This window comes from Daphnia magna, linkage group LG1 (assembly GCF_020631705.1).
Source record: "Daphnia magna isolate NIES linkage group LG1, ASM2063170v1.1, whole genome shotgun sequence".
Lineage (NCBI taxonomy): Eukaryota > Metazoa > Arthropoda > Branchiopoda > Diplostraca > Daphniidae > Daphnia > Daphnia magna.
In genome coordinates, this window is record NC_059182.1 from 7,330,561 (window position 1) to 7,343,861 (window position 13,301).

At 37.8% G+C, this 13,301-nt stretch overlaps 2 long non-coding RNA genes and 1 pseudogene across 4 annotated transcripts; 1 reads left to right on the plus strand and 2 right to left on the minus strand.

The window, feature by feature from the left end:
* Nucleotides 1–495: 495 nt before the first annotated feature.
* Nucleotides 496–1,648, minus strand: LOC123469390 (annotated as a pseudogene).
* A 1,131-nt stretch (nt 1,649–2,779) lies between these two features.
* On the plus strand, nt 2,780–3,553 carry LOC123469340. Of its 3 annotated transcripts, none has more exons than XR_006642563.1 (3): nt 2,780–2,842; nt 2,925–3,358; nt 3,441–3,553. It is a non-coding gene; the product is annotated as an uncharacterized LOC123469340 (long non-coding RNA). The 3 variants fall into 3 exon arrangements; XR_006642564.1 differs by having other exon boundaries at nt 3,411–3,529; XR_006642565.1 differs by having other exon boundaries at nt 3,445–3,464.
* Nucleotides 3,554–3,979: 426 nt separating this feature from the next.
* LOC123469341 lies at nt 3,980–4,399 on the minus strand. Its single transcript, XR_006642566.1, has 2 exons — nt 4,335–4,399; nt 3,980–4,278 (listed from the first exon to the last, which is right to left on the minus strand). It is a non-coding gene; the product is annotated as an uncharacterized LOC123469341 (long non-coding RNA).
* Nucleotides 4,400–13,301: the final 8,902 nt, after the last annotated feature.

Here is a 13,301-nt window from a genome sequence, read left to right on the forward strand (position 1 = left end):
AGAAGGTAGATAAGACTACCCCCGGTTGTACGGAAAGGTGTAACATTTTCGACAGACTAACAACCAAAACCGTAAACAATTTAATTTTACTTTCTCCCCTATGGTAAGAAAACTTCTTATTTTCATCTTGACAGCGAATCTTTTTGATCATCTTGAAGGAAAAACAGCTCAAATGACAGAAACACACAATAAGAAACCTATCATAAGGATACGATTAATGTCCATAACGGAAAGTATTCAGTGTAGCCGATTCCAGTCATTTCGCAATTTACTTATGTCGGGAAAGCTGAAGGAAACAGTTTTAGTTCGTTAAAATTTTTAATGTTTTAATATTTTGAATTTTTTCAGGTAAGAATAGTACTGCAATTTTCTGCAGGACAAGTCAGTAAGAGCGTTCTCTAAAAGGATAAGGTAAGGGAAAGATAATTTTTGCATTCAAGTTCTGTATTTGTTTTTGAAAATAGACGGACTAAACAATTATGCAGTCAAGCTGAATTACTTCTTCACGAAGTCTGAGGTATCTTTTTTTGCGATTGGAAGTTCAAGAAGATGGCCGTATTTTCGTTTTGGCGTCGTTCGACTCGTTCGTCAATATGTATTCTGATTTCCGGAACCTCCACTGCTTCGGTATCGATGGACACGTCTTCCTCGATATATTGTTCAAGTCTATATTCTTTTGGATTAAATGAAAATATTATTAAAATAATCAAACTTAACATTTAAACTAATCACCTGTTCTAACTCCTTAAACAGTTTATTTTCGCAGCTGCTCTTCTCTTCAAAGATGTGAGTCCCCTTAGAAATAGACGAATGGGAGACATTGAGGACGGCGCCGTGCGGATGGTGTGAAGATTCCATGCGTCAATAAATTCTTCTATATGTTGCTGCATAATTGGAAGAAATATTAAATGAAGGCAATAAAGATCCACTTCAGAGAACCGATCCAGGACTCGTTCTCGCTCCATTTTTCTATAAAAATAAATTAATAAACGTGATTATGAGATTCTGAACTAGATAGAATTAACGTTGCTTACGTAAATAATTCGTAGAAGATGGAAGTGCAGGAGTTCACGTCCTGCCTAGTCGTTCAATTCTTTGATTGTGGACCGACCGACCAGTCTGAAGCTACCGCGGTTTAATCCACGGTGAGTAAGCATAAATTTGCCGACAGAATATTCTCCCACCATGATCAGACCTAAATAGAATGCTATTGATGTTAGAAATAACTTTTCTTTTAATAATTTCTTATGTTAGAAATAAGCTATAACACCTGACGCGACTGGGAACACCATACTTTCTTTTCCTTCTAAAAACCTTCCAAGACAGTCCGTGATTTATTATTATTTGCCACCTTCAAAAGAATATGAGGCGTGAAAAGCCATCTATTCCACCATGGAAAACGAAACGCCACCTAAAAATAAGCAAACGCGAATAATTTAAAATTACCCGTTAACAGAAAATAAATACACATTCTTTCCTCCAATTAATTGTGGTTTCCATCAAATGGATAACAGATAGTGGGGCACGGACTCTATATTCCCTTCTTTTCGCCTTCTTTCATTTGCCTTGATCCAAAATAAGATTCATGGCCTCCTTACTCTGGCTCTTTGCAATCGATGACCCATGGCATGAAGTCGATTCCAACCATTTTAACTCCAAGCCTTTGGTTCTCGTGCAGATCTGGTCACGAGTAGTTGAAGAGCTTCCGAAGACATTGTGCTATACATTTTCTGACACTTTATGCTTTCTTGCCATAAATTTCCAAAGCCTCTTGTAGGGCATATTACTTCATCTGCGATTTCTCGAACCAGGAAACCGAGATCTAAATAAATAAAATATTAACAAGAAAAACTATGCAGATTCATAACAATGTGTGAACTTACTTAAATACCTGTGGACCTGAGACTCTAATTTGCCTCGTCCATTTCAACGGCGAGATAAACTGGTATGTTTTTGCAACAAGCGAAACACTATTGAAAACCAGTAATTGATGAATGTTTAGAAAACCAAAACAAATTTACAATCACAGACACATTCACATGTAATTGTCACTGTCACGATAAAATCGATATTAATGGTTGGAAATGGTTATAGGAATCGATAGTGATTCAGCTCCTCCTCCAGTGGGTGGGATTTCAAAAGGTGCGTACCGTGGCCGCTAGATGGCGTTGGTGGATGGTGATAATTTTCTGCGAAAAAAAATAAATGGCCCTAGCTTAGGTGCTGAAATTTTAGGGGGTAATTTGGCGTTCCGTACATTTTCTCACAATCGATACGCGAAACTTGCAGCAACTTTTGGGAAAAAATCCGAGAGGGGGAGTTAACATGGCCGTGGCTACACCAGTATTCTATTACTCTGGTCCAATAGAGCAAGGGCGAAACGCGTACCCCCTTCTGATTTACGAACGCACCTTGCGCGTGGCGGCCATGTTTGTATCTTGAGGTTTTCTGCGGTTTTTGTCCTACTATTCCTTACGTGATTGGAACTCCGTCTTCTAAGAATATTCACAAAAATATTTGCGTAACAGTTGGATTATCTAAAACTACATCATTACAAGGTAAGTAAGAGCTACATTTCTATATAAAATTTATCGTTAAAAACATGCAGTATTAATGTAAATTTAATTTACATTAATGTGTTTGTTTCCGATGTGCTGCATAGTAAAAGGATGCACTCGAAGTAGATTAACTAATAACGACGCAAGGTTTTACTCCATTCCCAAAGTGAGAAATGACGAAACAGAGTTGTTGGTGGAAAGAAGAGCTCTTTGGTTAAAAGAGTTAACATTAAGAAAACAACTGCTTGTTTCTGGTAAAGTTTGCGACAAGCACTTCATTTTAGGTATAACTATGACATTTAAAATAAACTTACCATGTTTTACTTGTCAATTTGTAGCTAATACTTTCCTTTATATTCATAATAGGCAAACCTAGTTATGAACGTGATATATCTAATCCAGATTGGGCACCAACTTTGTTATTAGAAAACAACGAACAGCTTTCAGCAAACAGGTGTCAGAGAAGATATATACTTAGCCAGGCTAGAGGTTTGTGGTTGAAGTTCAATTATATTTCTGTTGACATCAATAACACTAGTTTACAGCATTATTAGATATTTCAGCTAGGTTTGCTAGGAAAGGAACTATTTGCTTTTAAGAGGTAATACAACCTGTAGAATATACAATTTTGATTTTGATACAAGTGTTTCATAAACAAATTCTTCTTGGAAATTAATCAAGAAGCAACCAAAGTCTTTCAACGTATAAATGCAAAAGAAACATCGCTTGAGTTCACAAACCAACATCTGTAGCTGAACCTGATTCACAAACAAAATCATTTTAAGTTGCACAAAGCAATGGTGAGTAAAACTAGACTTTCACCTGATAGAAGTAGGGCTGACATCGTTTTAGTTGTAATATTCCATTGTCGTCTACGGTCAGACAGAACTTTGTATCGGGAGTAGCGCTTCGCCTGAAGTATTATTCCTGTGAGAATAGGGACATTTCATTTCCATCACAGCATCTTCGTGACAAGCGCATTTGAAAATTCCATCAGGGGTTGCCGCCAAATATCCATGTGAAGGACAAACATACAAGCCAGCGCCATGTATCTCAAAGTTGGTATGTAAGTTTGCCTCTTTCTATATTGTTTGAATCTCCTTATTGCTGCCCTTCGTGCTTTATCCCCAGCTAAAATACACAATAAAAGTAATATTTAATTACATTATTATAGTAAATTGGTTTAAAATTAGTATACTCTGTGGCTTTTGGCGGAACGCACAATCCGTTGGGTACGCCACTTGTTGTAATAGGGATTTCGAAGGATTACTCAGGTTGGTTTTTGACACGTCGTAAACTTTACTGGCAGTAACTCTACCCTCTCTTGCCTTGTTCCCTGCTTGCAGCTAGCTTGAAGAGCCTGAACAGCAGACACAAATGGAGATGTCTGATCCAGATAATGAAATAAACAAAATCTTCAATCCATCTCATCACCTGATTCCATTATAAGTCTGAACAGTAATGAAACTAGCTTATCAGGCACATGTTTAAAATACTTCTTATTTATTCTTCTTCCATATACATTTTGGTTCCTGTGTTTCCAAGACTCTCAGTCTCCGTCTGGTAGTTCGTGTGTCGAATCGCTTGCCATAATCAATAGCAATGAAGTAATGGAGAATTACTTCAATCATCATGTCTTGAATCAATCTCAATCTGCTGTTCAGGCTCTTCAAGCAAATAGTTCCTTTCCTAGCAAACCTTGCTGAAATATCTAATAATGCTGTAAACTAGTGTTATTGATGACAACAGAAATATATTTGAACTTCAACCACAAACCTCTAGCCTGGCTATGTATATATCTTCTCTGACACCTGTTTGCTGAAAGCTGTTTTGTTTTCTAATAACAAGTTGGTGCCCAATCTGGATTAGATATATCTGTTCTAACTAGGTTTGCCTATTATGAATATAAAGGAAAGTATTAGCTACAAATTGACAAGTAAAACATGGTAGTTTATTTTAAATGTCATAGTTATACCTAAATGAAGTGCTTGTGAAACTTTACCGAAACAAGCGTTGTTTTTTTTAATGTTAACTCTTTTAACCAAGGCTCTTCTTTCCACCACAACTCTGTTTCGTTTTTCACTTTGGGATGGGTAAACCTTGCGTCGTTATTAGTTAATCTACTTCAGTGCATCCTTTTACTATGCGCACATCGTGAACTGTAAACACATTAATGTAAATTAGTTTACATTAATACGGCTTTTTTAACGATATTTTATATAATGTGCTTGCTTCTTACCTTTGTAATGATGTGTTTTAGATAATCCAACTGTTCGCAATATTTTTGTGAATATTCTTGAAGACGGGTTCCAATCCGTGGATAGTAGGACAAAACCGCGAAACTCTCAGATCAACTGGCCGCCCGGGTCTTCGTAAATCGAAGGTTTCTTTCTATTCGAGTAGAAATTTTCAAATGTTGTTTTAATTCGATTTAATTTGTAATTTGTTCTATTTAATTTGCACGCACGTTGTAATGAGAAATCTGCTATCTAAAAAACTTTTTTTGCAACGACCTTTTTCTTCTTCAGAAAGCCTCTAAGATTTTTAAAGGAAACGACGAAATTTTACTGGTTTAGTTTAATCCGACTCGAAATTTGCATTAACGAGGCTACGCGTTCTGTTTCACATGACGCCAGCCAATTTCACCAACATCAAAGCAGCGATTTGTATTCAAGTACAAAAATAGAGCGTTTTCCATAAAATTAGGCTATGAATTTATTTTACCGTAAATGTTTATTTTGTCCAGTTGGCTTTATAGGCAGGCCTGCGTCTTTATATAAGGCTACCCAACACGCAATATTTGCGTGGCAAAAAAAAAAAACTATTTACTGAACACACGAAAAAAGAAAGAAGGCAATTTTTCTTGTTGATAAAGAATCAATAAATAGCGTATCCTCTCTCACGCGGACTGTAGACATCAAAGTCATCTGCTGCATAGAACTAATATCACTTGTGTGTGACTTCATCGTTACTGCTGGTCTTTCGAATTTCCTAGAATGACGATTGTTAAATCTTAGCATTTATTTACAAAAGACAATGCTACGTTTTCCGTATCGTTGTTCTTTTTGTTAAGCAAATGCGCTTTGATCATCAAAACGTTGTTTGATCCATTTGAAAATGAAGGAGTGGAAATAAAAAAGTTAGGAGAGAAAAAAAAAAAGGAGAAAAAGATAACAATTGACGTCAGTAGTACCCCTTCTCTCTTCCGGATCATAGCGAACAGGAAACCAAGTCCGGAAGGTGACGTTAGCATTCGACCCTATTGTTCGGGCCGCATGAAAAGATGGGGTACCAGCTCAAATTTTAAAAGAGGCGCGTGTTCGACCACTCGCTACGGAAATGGGATAGCATATAATGCCGTGGTGTCCCTTTTTTTTTTTCGATGGATTTTGCCACCATACTTTATACAGTAGCCTATTTTCTGTAAGTCTATATAAAGTACACTGCTATAATTTTTCACCGTTCACCAAGTCCATTTTGACTTTTTCTTTATGAGCTTGTCTGGTTGGTCACAATTCCGTGCATCATAATCAATGATATCAAGTTTATTATCTGTCAACATTACATTATTTTCCATTCCATTTCTTTAGTTCAGCGACAACGTTAAAAATAAATGGTTCAGCGCCGTGCGTTCGAAAGACACAGACCGTTTACAACATGCCAAACGATTACGGTAAAATCGGAATATTTTAAGATTGAACTTGTATTGATTCGAAATTTTATAGAGTTCATATTCACCATCATAAAAAATTTAATTTCTTCACACGTCTAGTATGCGTGCTCCGTGTTTCCTGATTTATCGCAGCTAAATTTCTTGCGTAAGAATTCAAAGTATAGCAATCGCATTTTAAATATTAATAGTTACAAAGAATGATGGTTATTATACCCACCGTGAATGTCTGTTGCCTAGTTGACGAATGAGGTCGTGTTAAATCTATTGAAATGCGGTGAATAAAGTGCAAACGGGTCAATAGGAAGATCAAACGAACCGTTCCATTTTGCTGTCTGTTTAACATGTGTTCCATTAGACTGGTGACTTTGAAAAGCCTTTAGAAAGAGAATGGCTCTTTGTCGGCCAGTCACTTTTCGTGTGGCGTCGTTGACTTTCACACAACGCCATTCTACATCTGTTTATACATAGATATGGCTATAAAAGAATCATTCGACACGGGCTAAGGAAATCAAAGCTAAATTCAAATGACACGCTTGTCGGACATCCCAACAGATGCGTCTAAATGCAAGTTACGTGGTTACATTCAAAGAAGAAAGAATCAATTGTGCAGATGTGGGGTCGATCCCCAAACCATACATTTGGATCACATGGTCACATTTTTTTTCTTCTTCCTTTTCATACGTCATTGTAGCTTTTGTTGACGAAACCTTGAAAAGACGAGCCCATTTCAGTTATATAGAAAGAAATAATGGTTTTCGTCACAAACTGTTACCTTATATTTGGCCTTAACACGGAAACCGGAAGTCTCTACACAATTATAGGTTAAACACCGCTTTTTATCAAATGTTTGCAGAAAACGCAAGCACAATTTTTTTTTCCTGGCCTATCCCATTGACAAAAAAGGCGGAAAGCCGATTCTTTTGTGTCAAATCAAAGGCGGCCTGCAAGCGTAATAAATTTGTAGTCAGCATTAACAGATACTACTGATAATAAGCCTTGACTTATTTTCTCGTCTCTTCAATATCTTGGCGTAGGGTTTTCTCGAACACCCGGTGAGTCGCAAATCGGAATATAATTTTGCATTATGTTATTATTCCTGTTTTTTATAATAGGCAACCGCCACGTTTTATACAGTAACACTGTATACCAGACAGGTCGTGATGGTTGTGACGAACATGCGAATGATGTTTTGATGCTGTACAGATTCCCGTTCATATCGTAGCAGAGGAAGCTGTTTTTAAATTTATTTCCGGGTCTATCGAGATTATTGTATTTCAGAACGTCAATAAGAACGAGTCATCTACCAATAGATGCTCTGATGTTGATAAACATGAATAGCGATCCATATTTTCAAGCCTGTTCAAAGTCAAATAAAAAAACCCTATAGACTACTGTTTCTTTAATCCGTAGAATTGCAGAGTTAGAACTCAAGCCGCGCTTTACCGATTTTTCATAGTTGTTCCTACGCGTTGTCAAAAGGTTAGCAATATTATCATGCGTTTAATAAAAGAAGGGGGGCGCCAAAAATTGGAATCATCTCATGCCCAGGTAAGGCAATCGATAAGCTTTTGCGGTTGTGCTATAGCAGCAGCGGGAGGTAAATGGTAATTGATTTTAGGCTTGAATGCAATTCTGTGTGCAATGATACAGTACCTTATACGTAAAAGAAAGCATCTTTTTAAAAAAAGAATGCTCTTTCAACGTGCAACAGCTGGTCAGTCAATGACGATTTGTGCAGGTAAAAATCAATTAGGCCTACGAGTCATCTCACTCTTATGTGTTCTTTTAACAAAAGGTGGTGAATTGCCATTTGATACTTTTTCAATCAGTTAAAACGTGTTTACATACATTAATTCTTTCTAATATATCGGGCAGAAAACACTGAGGCAGTTGAGTGACGCGCAGGTCGTTATGCGGGATCAAATGAGGGCACGCCTTTGAATTTCTTCTCAGAATCTTATTGGCTTTACTGCATAAAGTATATAGAGAAGAAATTGAATTTATGTTATAAGACGTTGGAAACAAGAAAACCCAACAAAAGAAAGGAAATGGCTTTTTTTGGCATAATGTCACTCGTCTAAAATTTTAAATAAAAAAAAAAAAGAAAGATATGATCTTCAAAACAACTTACGATACACTGAAGTGGGATTAAAAGGTGTCTTGTAGTGAGTCCAAAGTGGTTCTCCTCACCCTCATTTATTTATTTATTTTTATTTATCTAGTTTTTAGTTAAATTTTTGTTTAGTTTTTTGTGAACGTCAACTTTGTAACATGACTTCGGTAAGTTCAGCTGACTTTTCTTTCGGATTTTACAAAGATATGCGTCACATCTTCGGCGGGAGATTAAGGACAGTTTCAAGAAACTTGTTTTGATGACTCGAAAAAGACAAGATTCGTCATGTCCCAATTCGGATGTCATGAAGGTACTCCGTGATGTCCCGTTTCTCATAAAAAATAATTTTTTGTAATGTTATTCCCGAAACAGATTAATACGCGTTGATCAGTCTACACGTTAAAAAATAATGTCAATCACAAAACCTTTTTCATTGCTCCAATCAACAATCAACAGCCTCCAAATTTTCATTCCGATATTAATATGGTGCTAAAATAATCCTGGTGTATTCGGGAGATATCAACCGACATCTCATATCGCATATATATATTCTTAATCAATAGTCGCTATCCACTATATTTTTACGTAATACCGTATAATGCAGAGCCATGAAAAATGCAAAACGTGGTCTTCTTAGTCTCGCAATATTCGTGAAAAGACTTGAAACATTTTAGCAGTCGTGCAACGTCAGCAAGCTTAGTCTTCATTTTAATAGTTGAGAGAACGGAACGCAGAAGTAGGAGTGTTGCGTATACCTTGAGTTATATAGTTATACGTCAGTCAGTTAATGTCGGTGGCTGTCACCACGATGACGTAGGAGTTACATATCCTGAAGCAAATAGCACAGCGAAATGGGAGGGTAGCGGTGAACTGCGTGTTGGCTTTAGTTGGTTGTCCTCTTGTTTTCTCTCAGCATTCAACAAAGACTTTGAGTATAACGAACGACAGAGACTATTACATGCACACATTCAAAACCGTCAGGAAGTGGAGTTGGGCGAAGCAATAACCGCCCCAGCTCTTATCGCACTCATGTTGCCAGTCAACTGCTCTCCGACGAAATTTGCTCATCAGTTGGTCACGTGACTCACTACCCCCCCCCTGTTTCCCATAAGTGCAACCCTTCCTGCTAACTTAACTTATCAAATCCTCTTCAGTGTAATGAACCTTTTCCATTTATGCGGATAAATGGTTTAGGCTATACTTGAACTAAGCGTTTATCACCCTATACTTGTCAATCGGGGTTTGTTACAAAAATATGGACAAAACCCATCATGGTGGTGTTTAAAATAACGCTTGAACGTGTCGTAATTCAGACATCAACTAATCATTTGCGTTCAAATGAATCAAAATTTTCCTCTTTATTCACTCCATTTTTGGCAGCCTCGGTCACTGCATTTATACTGAATCAAAATTGTTAACTATGTATGCATGCTAAATTATACTGAATCAAACATTGTTGTTTCTGTATGCAGCCGATCCATCAAATGATCGGCTTCTGCAAGAAAAGACAAATTTAACAAATTCACGTTTATTTAATTAAAGAAATCTAGGCTACACGCTTATGTCAGGTGATGTATGTAAAACAAGTTGAGCCTGCTTTTCATCCCTTATTTTTAAATCTTCAAGTAGAACAACTTCAAAGCTTCGCGTGTTGAGCACGTAAACGAGTTGCTAACGAGTCACGAAATCAGCTCGCAACGCAAAGAGGCTCACAAAACTGTGACCCATTCAGAGAGGGGCATTTTCAATACGATTCCCCCCCTCTTCTCTTGTGTCCCTTACGGTTGTGTTCATGCATTAATAGAAATCCCTGTTAAAGCGATCGGTAATGTTGTCAAACCACCGTGTCTAAGCCCACTAGGGTTCTTTTGATACCGTAAAAGTGATCGGATAGACGGAGGGTTACACATCGTCCCTAGAAAATAAATAAGGTTCAACACCCCATTGTTAAATGCTACAGCATGGCTCGCTATAAGCCTCGACACTATAGTCCAGTCTTTTCGCTATACAGGCAGCGTTAGATAGTGTCTGATGAGAATTTTAACCAACAAAAGGAAAACATTCCAATAATAAAACCGAGCAAACGAACTGTGCGGAGTAAAATAACATTAAAGAATTCGACCAGTAAGCCTACTAGGCAACACACAGTTCAATAAAACTTAACACTCTTGTGAATGCGATCTAAATTTAGATTTTTTTTTTTTGCAGGATAATGGACTAAGAGCCAAGTCTTGCCATATGTCATGCAACATTCCTGTGAACATCCGGAGAAGTTTGGAAAAAGATTGAACGGTAATACCGTAACTGCAACACAAATGAAAAATGTTAGCGGAGTGATCTTGACATTCTCTTTAAATGTTTCACCCATTTTTCCTTGAAGTATCTATTCTTCCATTTTCAAGTAGGCCTACTAACGAAAACTATCCATTTCCAAAATGAATTCATGTAGCGGATGTTGCAGTATAGATACTAAAAGCTGAGCTATACAGAGTCTAGCTATTTAGGAGTAGGCTATTGAGTTAAATTTTACGTATTTGCATGCATTTTGTCACTATACGAATCGATAGACTTAAAGGCGAATTTCTCCGATTCCTTTGGTAAAAAAAAAACAAAGTCCATTTGAATTAAAAGAAAGCGAACTTGATTGTTAATTTCATGTATTATTCAATAACTGGAATCGAACACAACAAGGCAAAGGTTCTCTGATGCGTCAACTCTAATCGATAAACATTTGCTTGTTTTTTGTATATCATCCATCCAACACCTAAAGGCATTAAAGCTCCTCAACAGGGACGAAAACTGTAACGAAAAAGGTATTTTAGTTTCTATTGTAAACTAATACGAATAGTGCCTCGCATTTTATTGTAAAGACCTCTGTTGGAAATGAAAACTTCAAAACAAACGGTTGATACAGGCAGACATATGGATCGAAATAAAGGTCTAATCTCTGGCAGCGACAATTCAAAGTGAGAATGATTGAGCCAATAAGAGTGAGACAACGAAATCCAGGAACCCCTGCCGTACGGGGAAGGCGGTTTATGGGACAAGGCTGTGGATCTGCTAGTCTGGTTAGACATAAGGCAAGCTTTACTGTTGAATACTGCCGTGCAAGTGTCAGCCAAAACAACGGGGGGGGGGGCGCGTGATTGCGATGGCATAACAGAGGCGTCTGTGTGAGGGCAGAATACGGCGCCGTCCCTTCAGCGAAAAGTAGTAAGCTATTCCAGCGTCTATATAGTAGTGGGGTTCCAGAGTCATCAATCCTGCTTAGGTGAAGACACCGAGTCATCTAAAATGCAGTCGAGCCTCCTGCTGTTCCGGCTGCCAACGCCTATATACCATCAACTCCAACCGCTTGTATAATACGCTACTGTATAGCTTATAAACGAACTGTGCGACTCTCTCTCTCTCTCGCACACACACACACAGATCCGTAAGGCTTTTTTTTTTATTCTCGACTTGCAAAGTACCATGGGCGTTGCTGGTTATTAATGGACACTTGCCCGTCCGGCCACGTATACGCACACAAAGCTGTATCCGCTCAAGGGTAAACGGTTTAATGGTAACAGAGTTGTCTCACTTTTCTTCACCAGTTTGTCCTATATTAAAAGCCAAAGATTTCCGAAAACAAACAAATAGATTTTTTTAAAGACTTAGCCCCTATTTGTAGTCTAATAATGAACTCGCACGGCACTTTTATAGTATCCCTCACAAATGCATGATAATGATTTCAATGTCTTGCACAACACCGTTTACACCACTTGTGATTAGGGTAGCAGAGTAGACTACTTCGTCTATATGTAGCAAAATGTCAACTAAATGATTGGAAAGCTGCATATTACATGCATGGATACATAGACACTTAAACAGTATGGTGGTGCATATATTGAGCAAGGAAACGATTCCATTGTAAAACATAAATGCCGATAGGAAACGTATACCAAAAAACTGAATTTAAGTTCCTTTCCCTTTCAATTAAGTTTAACCTTGCAATAGTGGTATTAGGTCGTCTATACAGCCAGTTTCCGTTAAAAACGTTTGGGGGTTCAAAATCAGTCGCCAATGGGGCGGGCTTCGACAGAGGTGGGATTCCAGTAAAATATAGCATGTGCCGTAAAAAAAGAAAGGTAAAATGGCGATTGTTAAGAACCAAGAACGAAAGCCTGCTGTAACACACACACACACACACAAAAAGAAAGAATAGGAGAATGGCGAACAAATATAACAACGGAGCCTTGAACATCTATGACCTACAAGCTGTATTTGTCCAACCCCGCCTGATTTGGCTGAAGCCTATTTTCCTCTCATTTTCCCAGTTTGTTAATAATGCCAATGTGTCAAAGTGAAGTTTAAAAAGTAAATAAAATTAAAATAGATTTAAAAAATTTAGCGAGAGCAGAAAAAAAACTTGTCTTGACATCTTTATTTTAAAAAAAACAAAAAAAAAAAACAAAACAAAAAAATCATTCGCTGCGCTTTTTATCTATTTTCTTGCGGTGCAGTGGGCAGGAAGTCGGGGAGTTGAAAGTGCATTTTTGGCTGAGGTCCCACCGATCGGGAATGGGAGGACTATGGCTATCAGCGGTCGCCGCTTGACTGAGCCCGTTACGGATGAATATACACATAGCGGTCATCAGCTTCTTCTGTATGGCTCCTCCCCCAAAACATATTCCCGATTAAGGTTTTTTTCTTCTCCTTTCACACACACAGAGATAAGAACACTGATTCAGTTATACTCCTTATATGTATGTACACATTTCCGGATTTAGGCGTCTCCCCCCTTCTTCACCGTATAGTGGAGAATAGCTTCTGTTTCTCATATCTTGTTCCAATCTCGTCCTGTCCACGAAGTCCGCTTTATCCAGCCTTCGATAAAAATATGTTAGATGAAGCAAATCGCAGATAGCATGGCTATATAAACATGACCCTCATCTCACCCTGCCACCCCTGCACCCCA